The 15,000-nt window shown below is 33.3% G+C and overlaps 1 pseudogene; it reads right to left on the reverse strand.

Annotated features, from left to right (window-relative positions):
* Positions 1-15,000, reverse strand: part of LOC137650878 (neuronal acetylcholine receptor subunit alpha-10-like) — a 248,864-nt pseudogene that overhangs the window by 233,420 nt on the left and 444 nt on the right.

The following is a 15,000-nucleotide window of genomic DNA, read 5'->3' on the forward strand; positions in this document are numbered from 1 at the left end:
AAGAAACATATCAAGGGAATGTAATTGTACTCTTAAAAATATGAATAAATGAATAAAGAAAACAAGATTTGAAGAAAACAGGCCATGTCAAGGTACTCAAAAGTAATTTATGGTATCTTGAAGTGGCACATATAAAGTTATACAATAAATGTATAAAGCCAACTGAACGCTTAACGAGGTGATACAAAATATGATAGAGGAAGTGATAGAAAGATTGTCAAATAAAATACAAAACCAAAGGGAAAGATGTTAATCATAGGGTATTTAACAGTTTAACGAACTAACATTTTACATCTCAAAAAACAACGTGATAAAAAATTATGACTTAGAAGCAAACAAAGTTGTAAATAGATTAAAAATAATAGAAATCAGGATTTCACCATTATGTCAGCATGTCTATTTTATATCTTTTAATTAACATCTTATATTTCAAACTTCTAAATTTCCATGTTAAACAATAACAGAGATTAACCATTCATTAGCATTATCAAGTATCATAAATGTTTCCTAGCCCAGAATATTAAATGATAACTTATATTTACAACAAAATTAATTACTAAATAATTATTTATATAATTCAAATTGAGCATCAAATAAACATTTTCCACATCATTTCTAATGCTTTTATTAACAGACATTCATGTATATGGAATTACAAATCACAGGATAAACTGCCCGTTTATTGATCCATCTATATAGCGAAAGGTATGAAGAGGCAAACAAACCCTTTTTAAATGTAATAGACTTTATTTGGCATTTGACACTTGCCTCGCTTATCTCTGTCTGTTCATCACAGCCAGCTGTCAAAGCTTATCAAACCTTTTCAGGACGCCAATATAGAAAAGCTTGGCTATGATTCAACATCAAAAGTCATCAGAATACCCGAAATTATTTTTCTTTTTTTCTCAAAAACCTTTTGACCCAAAGACTATATTAGGATAAATTATTCTCGGAACAGGACCAAAAAAACCTCCAGCACATAAGAGGGGGAGGGAAGTGAGGGCGCTTTGGATCAATATCCCGCGCTGGTATGGGACTACCTTAGATTGAACTAATAACAATCAATGGTCGCCGTCAGTAGCAGTCCCAAATACAAGGCAATTTCCCTCATCACGGGTGAGTGCCTTGTACATACACAAACCAAAAGAATATATATATATATATATATATATATATATATATATATATATATATATATATATATATATATATATATATATATATATATATATATATATATATATATCAAAGGCTTTTTCATAGTCCACAAATGCCATCCAGAGAGGATTTCTATATTCCACGTATTGTAGTACAACATGTCTCAAAATGAAAATTTCGTCAGTGCAATGTCTACCTTTTCTAAATTCCGCTTGTTCATCTCTCAGCTTTTCATCACTCTTTCTCTTTTATATCTTTAGAATAAGCATACAATATATTCTCATAACAATTGAAGTAAGTCATATGCCTCTGTAATTATTGCAATCAGTTACGTTTCCCTTTTTACCATTTTCATCGAATCCTAACTCCCATTCATCTGGTTTTGCCTCTTCATGCCACATTCTACAAAATAATCTTGTACGTACTCTGGGAGTCACTTCATTTTCGGCCAGTATAATCTCGGCATTTATTCCATCGTATCCAGGGGCTTTCCATCTCTTGAGTTTTTTAATGATAGCTTCAACTTCAAACGCACTGAATTCATTCATGGACACATCAAGGTCTTCATCAGCTTCAGGTATACCAATCAAATTATTCTCTTCATATCTGCTATTCATAATCTCACTAAGGTGTTCCGTCCAACGTTGTCTTTCTTCATCTTCTGTTGCTATAACAGAGCCATCTCTCTTTCGGATGGGTATATGCTTCTTCTTCTTTGCCCCCCTAGAGATTTCATTCATAATTCTATGAGCAATTCTTACACCATAGCTACTTCCTGAATTCATATATATATATATATATATATATATATATATATATATATATATATATATATATATATATATATATATATATATATATATATATATATATATAAATTTCTACCTCATACTTGGGATCGAATGCTGGCCCCTTCTAATGAAAGGCCAGGTCGAAACCAACCATGCCACGAGAGGCCAAGTATGTGGTAGAAATTTATTTCTAATTGAACACAATGTTGTGTTGATATTTATCCATATTGACTAATTAGGAGTAATTTGAATGAATTACTACCAATTGTGTCACGTGGTGGGCCGGGAAGTCGGGTAAAACTCGCTGGTAAGAGACTGATGTCTCGCCAGGTAAATCCTTAACAGCTGGGTAGCGTTAGGTTTCGATTTCTTTTATGGCCTCTCGTGGCATGGTTGGTTTCGACCTGGCCTTTCATTAGAAGGGGCCAGCGTTCGATCCCAAGTATGAGGTAGAAATTTATTTCTAATTGAACACGATGTTGTGTTGATATTTATCCATATATATATATATATATATATATATATATATATATATATATATATATATATATATATATATATATATATATATATATATATATATATATATATATATATTGTAGCTCAAGGCTAATATATATGGAACTTAGGCTAGTCGAGGCTGTAAGGTTTAACAAAAGTTTATATTTGCAAAACAAAGAAGGAAGAGGCGAGATAAAAGTCACTCTAATGAGTCGCTAAACATTTCACATAACTATATCCAGCATCTTTCCATAAGAGCAGTTTGACAGTGTAAGATTTCATTCATTACTTTCTTACCTGTAAATTTTGTTTTAATTTCAGTTGGCAAAATTTCTATTTAGATAATTTAACAAAGAAGTGTTATTTTCAATTGACGAGAGATTTTCATTTTGTGAAACTTGTTAAGAATGTGTTTTTGCATTAGTTGAGCAGAAAAATGGTGTTTATCTTTTAAGGAAGGTAAATTCATAATACAATAAGGTAGAATGTTTATTCCATATAGTTAAGTGAATAGTCAAACCCTTTTCTCGCTAAACATCATAGAAATTTTGAGACATTCAAATAACTTCAGTAGATATGAGGAGCTATTTCTCCATGTAAATTGGTTACATTATATAGGTTTATTTTCTATATTCGCATTTCCTATAAACTCACACGAAGCCAAGATTTGATCAAAAGCTCAATATTGATATTGGTATAAAAATAAGTAATTCATTATAATTTTTTATAAGGGAACGAAAAAATAATCTCACAGCATTTATATCTTTTTCAATTAGGCTATTCTATTTCCCATTTCCTTCTGAAGCCATTACTTGTCGTTATAACTTCATGCACAGTAAATGCAAGCTGTAAAAATCGGGACAGAATTATGGTCACTGACAAAGGCTATGAATTACCAACCCTGTTATAAATCAAGGCGCAAAAACATTCCTAAAAGCTTCTGAGGAAAATATAGAGAAACATGCTCTGGACCAGGCATTTTATATGAAACTCATTGAAATGGAGAATCTTGCAATGAAACCTTCTTAAAATTACATCTATTAGGCGTGGAAAACCCTTCATAATAGGATTCTTTGACTTGAAACCTATTTAGAATGATTTTTTTCAGATTGAACAGCTCTTAGAATTTGATCAATTTAGCATGAAACTTTTCTAATTGGGATAATTCAGCATAATACCCTATTACAATTGGATTGTTTTATCTCGAACCCTCTTAAGATCGGAAGGCTACTCATGATTGGAACTCTTTGGCGAGAAAAAACCTATTAGAATTTTAATTTCATGGATTAGAAACCTTTTAACATTCATATGGTTTAGCATGTAACCCTCATAGATTTATCATTTATGACATGAAACCCTCTGACAACTTTTTTTGGCAAAAAAAACCTCTTAGAATTGTAACTTTTTCTCACGCAATCCTCTTAAAATTCGAGTACTTTTCAATTGAAATTTCTTAAATGGGAGTTGCTGAGCCTGAAACCCTCTTAGAATTGGAACTCTTGTCATCAAACAATCTTAACATTGAAACATCTCTATCAAACTGTGACTTCATTATATAACTTTCAACCGCAAGGGAGGGATTCATTAGTTGACTTAAATTAGAATTTTCTCTATTCCATTCACACAGTTACACCTGTTCTCTGAGTTTTACATGGCCGGGGACTGGTTTTCAATGGCGTTTCTCGGAGGACGTTGTCATAATTGCTTCCTACAGAAGTAGTTACGACATTAATGATAAGATATAGAAAAGGAGGGTGACAGAACTTACGAAACATTCTTCTTCATATAAATGTTTATATTTGTGTGTTTATGAGAGAGAGAGAGAGAGAGAGAGAGAGAGAGAGAGAGAGAGAGAGAGAGAGAGAGAGAGAGAGACTTCTATCTCTCTACCCGTGCGGTTCCCCCCACTGACGTTAAACATTTACAGGAATGTTGTATCTAATTCAGTAGCTCAAACATACCCCTATATATTCCTTGAGCCTCGTTGTAGAGATCTCGCCCTAAAAAGGTCCTGCCAATTACGATTTTTAAGTCTTATCCGACTAATTGGCTAATCTATGCAGTGGGTTTCTTGCTCGTAGAGATATAACCCTAACAATGAGAGAATTATGGGATGGTAATTATTCCTTATTTTCAGTCAGAAAGTATTTTCCTTAAACATTAATTTAGAGTAAATGAGGTTATCTCTTTTTCAATGTCTTTGCGCACGCGCATATCTTTAAAATGTTTGCATAAAATGTGTCTTTTATGACCCATCACTGTGGTCGGGATGGGGTCGATCTGCTGTCATGCGAATGTTATGGCTGATAATTTAGCTTTATGGAATCCGATCATACTCGATTTCAACAGCAAAGGGCTGATATCTAGAGATTAGAGCTATTGCCATATTTTCTTATGCCAATTCATTGCTGTCCATAGAGATGGGGATAATCTAATTTTCTAGTGGCACTGCCATAAGAAACGAGGCAGAACCGCTAATCACAGACAGATTTCAACTTTTTGTGGCTGGATTATGGCTAAGGAGGATTTTAAGTGATAGAAGGCAAGACGCAGCTCAGCCTTCATATATACAGCGTCAAGATTATGCAACAAGTTCTCACTTTATAAGAGTTATAAAGTTTTTCTTAGATGAAACTGAGGTCTCTCTCATTTTGCCAGCGTTATAATAGTGTGGATTAGCCCATCAAAATAAAGTACGCTGAACGATTCTTAAAATACTAAGTTTTTTTTATATGACCAACGAAAAATGTGGTCCCTCTAGCGGGTTATTTGGGCAAAACAGATAAAAAAAAAAAAAAAAAAAAAAAAAAAAAAGAGTTAGATATAAAGTAAAATAAGTCATAATGTCCTCTTTTTATGCAGACTCGAATGCTGGCGCCGAGTTTTTTTTTTTTTTTTTTTTTTTTTTTTTTTTTTTTTTTTTTTTTTTTTTTTTTTTTTTTAATAATTCAAATCAATCAGCTATGATAGTATTTCTTCACGAATAATATTCTGAGATAGCTTTCTGCTCATAAAGATGAAAACAGTGGGTTAGTTAGTACTGTAAAGGAGGATACCTCACCTTTAACTATAATTCACAGGAGATTTCTTCATCTGAAGCAACAGAACAACACCTGTTAGTGAGATATGTAAATTAGTATTCATTTTCTTATGGATCAAGTAAAACTTATGAAACCTCTATAAAAACTTTGTATTGTTACTGATATTACTTAGTAAGAATATCTTAGACCAAGGCCTAAGTTATCCATTAAACGATCAGGTTTCGCTTGGGGATTATGTGGCAAAGAAAATAAAGAAGTATAAAATGTAGTAGTTTTCGTTTCATTAGCTGTGTACCTAAAGCTGTTTTATGACGACCACATGGCACTATTTTCCAATTAAAAACTATGTTCTTTTTCATAATTATATCAAGAAATACATAATGTAATTTCCCTCCTTATTTTATATTCATAAGAATTATTTTCCAGTAGTTTTCCAAGCCCAAACACGTCGCTTAAAGAATCTTGCAGAATTGACATGTTCCTTTAAGATATACAGGAAAGCGAGCAATCCGATTGTGCTCCAAGTATCGTCTTTAAGAAAAACTTACTTCCCCAAATAGGTTTCGTTCGCGCTGCGCATCCAGGAAAATAACGCTGTTTATAACATGATATCAAGGTTAATATCCTTCGGACACCTATTTCACGATCCTTCTGTGTTTGGCTAGAACAAATAATTGTCTCTATTTTCCAGGCGTATAATGGTGTTCATGACTCCAAGATACTGTAACTTTGTTTTGCCTGTCTGTCTGTCTTCAATAGCAAAAATATATTAATGCTGTTGTCAGTATAAGAAATGATAAGTTAATGGCTAACAATATAGGCCAAATAAATAAAATTATTTCAAATGATACAACTTGATATTAATTATTTAAGAGCTAACCCTCATATTCACCAAACTTGAATCAATATTTTAAAAGAAAATGTTAAAACTTTCATGAATAGAAAAAAAAATCCCACATCTATTGCGATAAACGATTAAATGTTTTAGTCTCGTTTTGACAAGCAAAAGGTTGACACATCTTCAAATAGTTAGCTGAAAGACTTTCGATTTGAATAACAAATATATTGTAAAGACTGACTGAAAAAACAAAACTAGTGAATATAAGGGTAAAACTTATAAAAGGTAAAGCTATAGTTAATATAACAGCAGAAAGTGGGTCGCAAAGAACTATCAGTGCCCTCTTTATCATACAAGGAAGACGGTTAAATTCACAGTAAAAGGAACAGTAATTCGGCTCTGTAAGTAATTAAAGAAACATGCAGTTGAACAAAAAGTTTTACAGGAACCATCTGGATAATAATTCGCATTCCAAGGAGAAATACAATGAGGAGTTTGTAGTAACCACTTATAGAAGATTAAAGTCTTAATAAAGGGTTGGTATCCAGACATGTAAATATCACTTGAAAAACAAAACTTATTTGCAATAAACAAACAAAAGAAATGAGTGATGTGTTATTATTATTATTATCATTATTATTAATTGTTCATAAACAACCCTAGTTGGAAAAGCAGAATGCTATAAGCCCGGGGGCTCCAACAGGGAAAATAGCACAGTGAGGAAAGGAAAAAAAGGAAAAATAAAATATTTTAACAAAAGTAACATTAAAATAGATATGTTCTATATAAACTATAAAAACTTTAACAGAACAAGAGGAAGAGAAATAAGATAGAATAGTGTGCCCAAGCGTACCCTCAAGCAAGAGAACTCTAACCCAAGACAGTGGAAGACCATGGTATAGAGGTTATGGTACTACCCAAGACTAGAGAACAATGGTTTGATTTTGGAGTGTCTTTCTCCTGCTGCTTACCAGAGCTAAAGAGTCTCTTCTACCCTTACCAAGAGGAAAGAGGCCACTGAGCAATTACAGTGCATTAGTTAACACCTTGGGTGAAGAAGAATTGTTTGGTAATTTGTGTTGGCAGGTGTATGAGGACAGAGGAGAATATGTAAGGAATAGGCCAGACTATTTGGTGTGTTTGTAGGCAAAGGGAAAAGGAACCGTAACCAGCGAAAGGGATCTAATGTAGTACTGTCTGGCCAGTCAATGGAGCCAATAGCTCTCTAGCGGTAGTATCTCAACGGGGGCCTGATGCCTCAGGCTGACTATGCTGAAGCCTTGGCACCTAACAAGACCAGGGACCTATACAGCTTTTTTTTTATTTAGTGTTTATTGATGAGATTATGGATTATTCACTTTATTTGTCCTATCATTGTAATAAAATGTACGAAAGGAAAGAACGTGAAGGGAGGGGGAAGCGTTGTCAGATTGGAGAGCCCCAAAGAAATTAGAAGCCTAAGAGTTAATACAGAACTGTAAAAGAGGTGAGTGATGTACTAAATGCTAATGTCAGTAAACTTTCTGGTTTTTCCTTCCTTTGGCAAAGAAAATTAGCAGTCAATAACATTTCAACATTATATTGACAAAATGCTATATAAATCTATAGGTCATAAATATATTGCTAAAGATTACTCATTACTTCTGCAGTTGAATTGGTGGAACTTCAGAAGTTCAAACTTACAACGAATGCTTTTATGCTGAACAGGCTGACTTGAGTGTCTCTTCATAGTTTATAGATGACAGATCTATGTTAACGTTGTTACTGATCTTAAGATATTTCAAATTATATATTCATTACTTCTAATATAGTTTAGAAAATTCCTTTTTCACTGGACTATTTTTCTCTGTAGGAGCCCTTCGGCATGTAGCATACTGCTATCCCAATAATAATAATGATAATAATAACAAAAAAAAGAAAATTAAAATTAAAATTAAAATTAAAACTAAAATTTAAATTAAAATTAAAATTAAAATCAAAATAATAATAATAATAATAATAATAATAATAATAATAATAATAATAATAATAATAACAAGTGAGCAAGTCCTGAACGCGGACATGGTCCTCGTAGAGGACATACCTCCGCCAAGGTGACCTAGAGCGCCATATGTCCTAGAATCATGAATTGATGTGACTTCGACCTTCACATGACCTTGACCTTCACGTGACCTTCAAGTGACCTTGACCTTCACGTGACCTTGACCTTCACATGACCTTGGCTTCAAGTGACCTTGATCTTCAAATGTACTTGACCTTCACGTGACCTTGACCTTCAGGTGACCTTGACCTTCACGTGACCTTGACCTTCACGTGACCTTGACCTTCAAGTGACCTGCTTGACTTTTGACCTTCAAGTGATCTTTGTTCATTTGCCACTGATACTTAATATGACATTGATATAATGCACCAATATGACCTTGACCTTTGACCTTTATAAATTTGAACATCACCCATGGGTTGCGCCTGGACTAGGACTTCCCTGTTGGCTTATGCAAAAGTCAGTGCTTTATTTCTGTCTCTTGATATGGCCACTTATGTCATAGTGACACCAGTGACCCCTGTGACCTTGACCTTGGGGTGACCTTGACCAAAATTTAATCAGTTCTTCCATACACATTGGGGAACTACTTGGCCAAGTTTGAAGTGATTCCGTGTAGAAATGTGGCCTCTACGTTGTCCACAGACAGACAGACAAACAAACAAACAAACAAACCGAACCGAAAACATAACCTCCTGGCGGAGGTAATAATAATAATAATTAAATGAAAGTAGAAAGAGCAATCAGATATTTCAGACCTCCGCTAATGAAGATTGTCAACACTTTACTTAAATCTACGGACGAGGCTTTCCCCTCTTCAGTAGAATTGTAGCTTAGATAATAATAATAATAATAATAATAATAATAATAATAATAATAATAATAATAATAATAATAATAATAATAATAATAATAATAATAATAATCATGATCCGGATCATCTACAAAATATAATGGGGTCCTCCTGAGCATAATAACTATCCGTTGTTAACTTTAGGTGTAAACCAACAAGAAGTTTTGACGTTATCAAGCTAATTGACAAATAAACACATAGATAAATAAATAAACCCAGCTTAAAATGAAACCTTGGTGGCGGTAATAATAATGATAATAATGAATTTAAATAAGCCGAAACACCAAAACCATAGATGGTACTCATAACATGAAGAGGATTATTTCAGTTGAAGGTTATATCCCTGTGGTTGGTTAAAAAAAAAAAAAAAAAAAAAAAAAAAAAAAAAAAAAAAAAAAAAAAACAATAGATGTAGTGAAATGTTGATGATTATAGAGAATATTCTGCAAATAATATGAAATTGAGGACGATACGCTTCTCCTATACAGAGACAAACTATAATAAATAAAATCAATGTTAGCACAAGCAAAACGTTTCTAACGCTTTCTCTAGTTTGTTATGACAAATAGCAAAAATGAAATTAGAATTATTGTGCAATTTTGTTTAAAACAAATTTTTGGAAACAGTGTCATATGTTTTTAATTCATGCATGCATTAAACATACATTGCAAACTTTGGTAGCCCACTAATTACCTTTTCATTACCACAAAGCAGAATCTGCCCTGTACTTATACTAATTATGCCTTGAACCTATAAACCTTTTAACTGTCGTAGGTCTTACAATTTCCAATATATGATTAACAGATACTATCACGAAAACTCTTCCATTAACGTGAAATCCTTCGGTGACTTCCAGTCATATAATTTCAACAGTTCTTCAATAAATGCACTGCAATAACACTATTAAAACGTCTCTTTACTTAATTATTCTAATCTAACGTACATTTCCTCATTAACCTGTCATACTGCAATGACCTTGCCTCGAGAACAAGTCTTTTTTTAAACTCGCTATTCGTCCTTTCAATTCCATCACCCCAATTATTTTCCCCTTTCACATTGTCCTTGTCTACTTTATTCTTCAAAAGCATCACCTCTACAATTGCCTCCCCCATTTCTATTTACTCGACTCTCATTTGCTTATAGATTTCACCATATATCACTGGTGTGAAGTGAGCTCCCTCTTTAATGGCCAATCAACAGAGCCCTCTACTTTCTATGTAGATATTTCTAAGTGACATTTTCTTTGGTGTTATTCTCCTGCTGACGTCTTGTCTAAATCATGCTGATGTCTCGCAGCGAATGTTTGTATGTTGAACATAATTAAACCATGGCAGAAAGAAAGTCAATAAATTATCAAGATCAAAAGTTCAAACTTGTAAAGAATGTTTTCATGGTGAACAGGCTGATATTTAAAAAACATGTATCTCAATGTAGTTAATGTTCATAAAATATGTTTTTAAATTGTCCATTACTTTTCTTGAAGTTTATTTATTTATTTATTTCCTTTACTCATTAGGTTATTTTCCCTTTTGGAGCCCTTAGGCTTATTGCATCATGTTTCTCCAACAAGGGTTGCGGCTTAATTAATTATAATAATAATAATAATAATAATAATAATAATAATAATAATAATAATAATAATAATAATAATAATAATAATAATAATAATAATAATCTTGCAGACATCTTATCTAAATCTTACTGATGACTCTCCTGAATCTGGCAATATTGATTATTTTCAAAGTTAATCTATTCCTTCTTTCAATGTAAAACTCAACTGATGTCTTGTCGTTTTCATTTCCTTGGATCTACTTAAGCGTGGAATTTCAGTCTGATCAAACTCAATACATGAAAAAAAAATCTGCCGTCCACAGCTTTCCAAGTAGAAAAGTTTCATCAAGAACAAGTCAATGTTGTAGTGTTTTGAAAGCTTGTATTAAATAATTCAAACATATCAATGTCTATTGTGAAAATAAAATCATCAGAAATATATCACCAAGAGCTTATATGGATGCTGAAACATGAACTAAAATAGGATAAAACGTATATATTCTTTTAATTAGAAAACTAAAATTCACCCAAGCGGTCTAATAACAAGTTATTCAAGGAAGCTGTAAAATAAAACACACTAATACTGTGGTCTAAAAAATGCATAATGATGATGATGAAAAGAAGGAAGAACTACACATTTGAAAAACATAAGTCCCTTGAAAGTTTACCTCCATCCGGGGTATTCCATCCTATCGACTAGTTAATAGATATTCTATTATCAATACATAGTCTATAATATCAAAATTTTTCTTTTAAAAATGAGTAAAGACAATCAACATTACTTACCACATCGATGATGCTGTGGAGGGACAAGCCGAAGACAACGCTGAGGGCTTCGGACGAGTTTTTGGCAGGCCTGACTGAGGGGTCGTAATTGGCCATAAGATATCGGGTCAGTCGGTACTCTTGCTCGTCGCCCTAGATCACTGTTGGGAAAAAAGGGCAGTGAAAACCAGAAGGTGTTCTGATGTAAATGAGTAGTAAGGTATTCAACAATAATAATAATAATAATAATAATAATATACAAATTATTTACACATATATATACGTACAAACACACACACACACACACACACACACACACACACACACACACACACACACACACATATATATATATATATATATATATATATATATATATATATATATATATATATATATATATATATATATATATATATATATATATATATATATATGTATATATATATATATATGTGTGTGTATATATATATATATATATATATATATATATATATATATATATATATATATATATATATATATATATATATACAATTATACGTCATATCAGTCTATAACAGATTAATTGGTATTATCTGAGCAATGTTGGCCAAGTCATTACAAATTGTCAGGTCACTAATGAACTGTGTCCTGAGATACATTATCTAAATCTTGATGACGTCTTAACTAGATCTTTTTGTTCATTTATCTAATTTTGGCAATATGCTTACTATGAGGTAAAAATTTAATTCTATTTGAGCACGATATTGTCACATTAGGGATGATTTGAGCTAAATGCTATCAATTACGTCAACGATTGGGTCCGGAAGCAGGGGAAAACTCGACTGTTGGTGTACCCTTGGGGAAGAAAGTTCTCTCTGAATTACAGATGAATCTTAATACTTGAGGTAAATAGCCATCGCTTTATTGTTCCTGTGCTTATATAATAACCATTAATTTGGTATGTTGGGTTCCAGTTTCATTTTTCGTACAAATTTTGCTTGAATGCATCAAACCTTAAGATTTTGGATGTGGTAGGATTGGACACAGGAATCCCTGGTACACCTTGCTCCGAAGTAGTGTACCCTGTCACACCCTTAATTCACAGCGAGTAACCAAGATGCTAGTGCAGGGAGAGCTTGCAAAGGTGGGGGCCGGGCTAAACTCGCCGCACAATAAGGGTGAGCCTGTGCGCTCTTCCTCAGTGAGGTGTACTAGGCATTCCTTTGCCCAACTATACATTACATCAGAAACGTTTGATAGAAGTTTATACGAGAAGAACGCTGGATGCTTAGGTACTTGCTGTAACCAGTAGGCCTCTGTAAGACACTGGAATGGAAAAACAATGACCAAGTCTGACATACAGTATGAGAAAGACGGAAGAGTTGAAATAACGCAAATAGGTTTGTCCAGATTTTTTTTCAAGTGGATTTATGAGTTTGGGCCAGAAGACCCGACACTGTGGCTAGGGAGACCATTCGGCACATATGTGCAATGAAGTGGGAGGACCTACAGTTGGTCAATGGAGTAAAATTTAAGAGGTTGCACAGGACAATGAATGAAAGTAAACAGAAATGAACGTATAGAAGGCTAGAAAATGAGGGCAGCTAGAAATCTGAAAGAATGCTGCAGAGAACTTTCATTAATGCCTATAGTGCACCCACCTCTGGGGGATGATTTGGTTTAAACCGAATGCAATAGAAAAAAAAAAAAAAAAAAAAAAAACATTAATGATAGACGCATAAGGCCGAAATAGGGTCCCCGAAAAGGAAAAGGAATGTTCCATAGAATGGGAATCTTTGAAACATGTGAACCTTGATTTGGAGAGACAAAGAGGAGTTGTGCCGGGTCATTACTTGTAAACAACGTTTGAGGAAGAAACTACATGATATGTATATTTGGAGATACTGGATTGAATAAGATTAGAAAGAGGTTCAGAAAGACTTGATTGATATAAAAATGGAAAGACAAAGGAGGAATTTATGAAAGTATATTTAGAATAACAAAAATATTAGATTTTGTGTTAAGGCAGAGATAGCAAGAGTTCAGTAACTCGGTATGAATGGATGGTTTGAGGCTTGATGAGGAAATATGGTTTAGTGAAGCAGAAATGGGTGTTGATTTTAGTTGTAATTGCAAGAAAGAGACAAATACCACGTAGACGTAAAATACAGGAATTGTTTTATATTTAACGAGAATTTGAGCAAAACTCTCCGTCCAAACAAATTTCGTATTTAAAATAATTCAATATAGAACGAAAGGTTGATAAGAAATGTTTACAGAGGCAAATGGAGCAATGAATGTCTGCTGTGAACACTATCTTGCGTCAATGGAGCAAGTTTGAAGAGTTGTTTTATATCAGACAGGAAAAAAAGTAAAATGGTTTTATCTATTTCAAAATAAAAGCAGAAAAAAATGGTTGAAAATATAATAGTCATTTAAAGGTTATAGAATAAAGGAACAATAGAGATAAGTGGATTAAAAGGGACATTGTAGTATTGTTATATTGTGCAACTGATTGGTACTGGGACTGTGTAAGATTATGTCCGATGAAATGCGTTTAAGGGAATGGGTGAAGGGATTAATGATATCTTTGTTCCAGAGGAAAAGGGGAGCGGAATAATTGTGCATTTGTTTAAAGTAAACGTGATACAGTTGATTTTATGAATGATAGGGGTATGCCATTTCAAAGTAAAGAAGGGAATGGATATTTTATGTATTTCTTTATGAGAGTAAAATACAGAGTTAAGGGATAGATGACGAAACACTTTGTTGATTTACACACTAAAGTTTGTGTATGGAATGAAGCATAGAATAATTGTAATGGTCAATATCTTCTCTTCTTACCAACATTCCTTTATTCCTGTTACATGGCATCTTAGTAAAATTTAATCGCAACTGCCTTATGGAACTAAAATATCCAAGCTTTTTTTGTTAAAAAGGTACACATGAAAGCTAAAATTTCACTTTATTCTGCTGATAGAATTCTAAATGAGGAATAAATTGTTATGAGTATAGTATGATAGTAAAAGGGAAAGCTATCTGCGATACATCTGTGTTTAGAGAAAGCTAACCGAAAAATAACCAGAGAAGCAATGTGTAATTACAATTCAAAATGATAAATATAAACATCAGTTTGTTACACATAGGTGAGAGGGTGACTGGTTCGTTATGAAAGTGGGTCTCAGGCATGTGTGGGTTTTTCTCCAAGGCAGCTTGATATTCACACAAAGGAAATGAGGGGGTTGATTAAAGGTCGCTTCACACGAGCCGATTGATGGTGTGCGGTTTTGTCCGCGCGGATTAGAAATCAATGAAGATCAATGAGGCTCATCACGCGCTGCCTACTCGGCAGTGATTTACTAGCAACGTGCAATGCTAACCAGCGTGGTTTCAGTGCAAACGGCTAATAGGAGCTACGATATCGCTTGGGGGAAAACCCTCTCGTGTGAAGAAATACCTCCTAATGAGCGGAAATA

Source organism: Palaemon carinicauda, chromosome 12 (assembly GCF_036898095.1).
Source record: "Palaemon carinicauda isolate YSFRI2023 chromosome 12, ASM3689809v2, whole genome shotgun sequence".
Taxonomy (NCBI): Eukaryota; Metazoa; Arthropoda; class Malacostraca; order Decapoda; family Palaemonidae; genus Palaemon; species Palaemon carinicauda.